Raw genomic sequence first — 3,252 nt, 5'->3', positions numbered from 1 at the left:
TGTAGTGAAATAGTTATCACTGATTTTTTTTAGTTAACACACACACACACACACACACACACAGAAAACTTGCAGTCAGTAGTATTACTACTCAACTAGGAACATTGACAGTGTATTATTGGAATAAATTCTTAAAGCAGAAAAAAGATGACTATAATTATATAATCTGGTTTTAACCTGAGTTATTTTGTTCCATTTACCAATACTTTTCAAATAAAGACAAATTTCTTTTCTTTGTAATACTTCAAGCCAGTTCTTAGTGAATTTATATCATCTGGCTCAATGCTGATGAAAAATAATCATTACATTTATTTTTAAAACTTAATATTAATTTACTTCAAACATCAGGAAGAAAATACATCCTTCTCAGGAAACATATGATAAAACTAGGCTTGTCTGTTTTTACAAAAATGAACGAATCTGTTGTTCCTTAACACAGAAATTATCCTAAATATGCACATAGTTTCTGACCCACTTTTCAACATTGCTGTAAAATAAGGAAAACTTACCAAAATATTTCCACCCCTATTCCAGATAAAATTAGAAATAATATTATTCATTGTGTGTTTGACCTATCCTAGAACTCGGGCTTATTGGTTCACTTACATATTTCCTTTAATAGTCATAAATTCTTTAAGTGTATCTTTATTCAAATTTTATATATGGTAAAATTCTGAAGTCCATAAAAGATAAGTTATCTAACAGAGAGAAAATAAATAATGAAACAAGTACTTGAATCCTAATCTGTTTCATTCTTAATCCATGTTTAAAAAAACTGTGCTTTGTTGTGGGGCTTATCATTGTTCTTTTCAACATCTGCAAATGAAAATATAATAAAATATGTTTTAAGGCACCTGGCAGGAGGCAGTTAGACTTGCTATATACCCTGGGGCTTTTCCTCAGTGATCTCAAACCTGGCACTTGTACCAAGACTGAACCTGCAACAATTAGGTGAATATCACTCAAATTACCTGGTGACTCACTGAGAATCTTCCTCATGCAACTTGAGTATAGCCAGAAGCTCTTTTAGTGCCTGAGTCTAATAGGACAGGCAGATGAAGGCAAGTGGATGTAGATCTTAGTGTAATTTGGGCCTTTTGCTGACCTGACCCCAGACTTAAGATGCTTGTAAACCTACCCTTGGTGAACAGCTTGGTACTTCCCACTCACACTTGTTCAGAAAAAGCAGCCACAAACTGTGAGTTGCTTTGTAGTTACAGACAGGTTGCCCAAAACTAGTTACAAGCAGTGTCTGATATTCTGCACAAGTTCCACCCTAGAGGCCCGCAAATCACCACATCCAGTGGACAGCTTCAGATAATATCAGAGCAAGATTCAATTAGTTTCAAAACTTCAAGGCAAAGGGGAGATCTCACCAAGCAATGGACTTTGTTGAGACAAATTTCACTTAAGTATGGTAGCACTTACACGGAACCTTGTACATTGTGGTTGAGGTTGATCCTCACCACATTCAGCAAGCCTTTGGGATGATCCCATGTTTAAAAAAAAAACAGTAAGAAATTAAGACTCAGCCCTTGATGGTGTAGCTCAGTGGACTGAGCGCGGGCCTGTGAACCAGAGTATCGAGGTTCGATTCCCAGTCAGGGCACATGCCTGGGTTGCTGGCCAGTTCCCAGCAGGGTACGCACGGGAGGCAACCATACATTGATGTTTCTCTCCCTCTCTCCTTCCCTTCCCCTCTAAAAATAAATAAATAAAATCTTTAAAAAAAAGAAATTAAGACTCAATTATAATAGAAGGGGTCCCAGAACCCTTACTTGGAACATTCCTAGAGCACCCTGTTAGCGTGAACAAGTAGACTGCATTGCTGGATACCACAGGATACCTCCTATATAAGATCACCCTACCAAGTAATACTGGTGTCCATAGCAAAACTACCAATACATAGTGACAAATACAAAGATAAAGCCAAAATACAGAGACAAAGAAACATGCTGCAAAGGAAAGAACAAGAGAAATTCTCAGAGAAGGAGCTAAATAAAATGGAGGCAAACAATTTATATAGCATAGAGTTCAAAAGAAGCTTATAAAAATGTATAAGGAATGTAGTAATAAGTACAAGAAACTGGATGAGAAGTACAGTATCATGAAAAAAGACAAAAACCATTAAAAAGTTGGAAGTGAAGAATATAATATCTTAAAAAGAATGTACTAGAAGGAATGAACAGTAGGTTGGATAAATCAAAAGACTGAATCACCAATTTGGAAGACAAGGTAGCAGAAACATATAATCAGAGCAGAAAAAATAAAGTAAAAAGGAATTTAAAAAATAAGGAGCCCTGGCTCGAGTTTCTCAGTTGGTTGGAGTGTTTTCTCATAACAAAAACATTGTGGATTTGATTGCCAGTAGGGCACATACTTAGGTTGCAGGTTTGAATCTTGGTCTGGGTGCATAAAATCCCAGGTAGGAGCATGTGTCCTCCCATTTTTATACCCCCTCCATAGTGTTTGTCCATGTGTCCATTATACTTGTTCCTGTAAACCCTTCCCGTTTTCCACTGAAATTCCCTCCCTTCTCCCCTCTGTTCACTGTGAACCTGTTTGCTATTTTAGTGTCTTTGGTTATATTTTGCTTGCTTGTTTCTTTTGTTGTTTAGCTTTCTGTTAAAGGTGAGATTATATGGTATTTGTCTTTCACTGCCTGGCTTATTTCACTCAGCATAATGCTTTCTAGTGCCATTCATGGTATTGCAAAGGGTAGGCGCTCCTGCTTTCTTTCTGCTGCATAGAATTCCATTGTGCATATGTACCATAGTTTTAGATCCATTCATTTACTGATGGGCATCTAGGTTGCTTCCAACTCTTGGCTATTGTAAATTGTGCTGCTATGAACATTGGGGTGCATAGGTTCTTTTAGATTGGTGTTTTAGGGTTCTTAGGATATAATCTTAGCAGTGGAATTGCTAGGTCAAAAGGCAGGTTTATTTTTAGTGTTCTGAGAAAATTCCATGCTGTTTTCCATAGTGGTTCTACCAGTCTGCAATCCACCAACAATGGATTAGGGTCCCCTCTTCTCCACAACCTCTCCAATACTTGTTGTTTGTTGCTTTGTTTATCATGACTATTCTGACCTGTGTAAAATGTTATCTCATTGTGGTTTTAATTTGCATCTCTCTGATAGCTAGCGATATAGAGCATCTTTCCATGTGTCTCTGGATCTTCTGTATGTCTTCCTTGGAGAAATGTCAGGTTAAGTCCTTTCCCACTTTTTGATTGGGTTGATTGTCCTCT

This window comes from Sturnira hondurensis, unplaced genomic scaffold (assembly GCF_014824575.4).
Source record: "Sturnira hondurensis isolate 20B ecotype Veracruz unplaced genomic scaffold, ASM1482457v3 Scaffold0021209, whole genome shotgun sequence".
NCBI classification, from domain to species: Eukaryota; Metazoa; Chordata; class Mammalia; order Chiroptera; family Phyllostomidae; genus Sturnira; species Sturnira hondurensis.
This window is presented reverse-complemented; position numbering follows the sequence as displayed.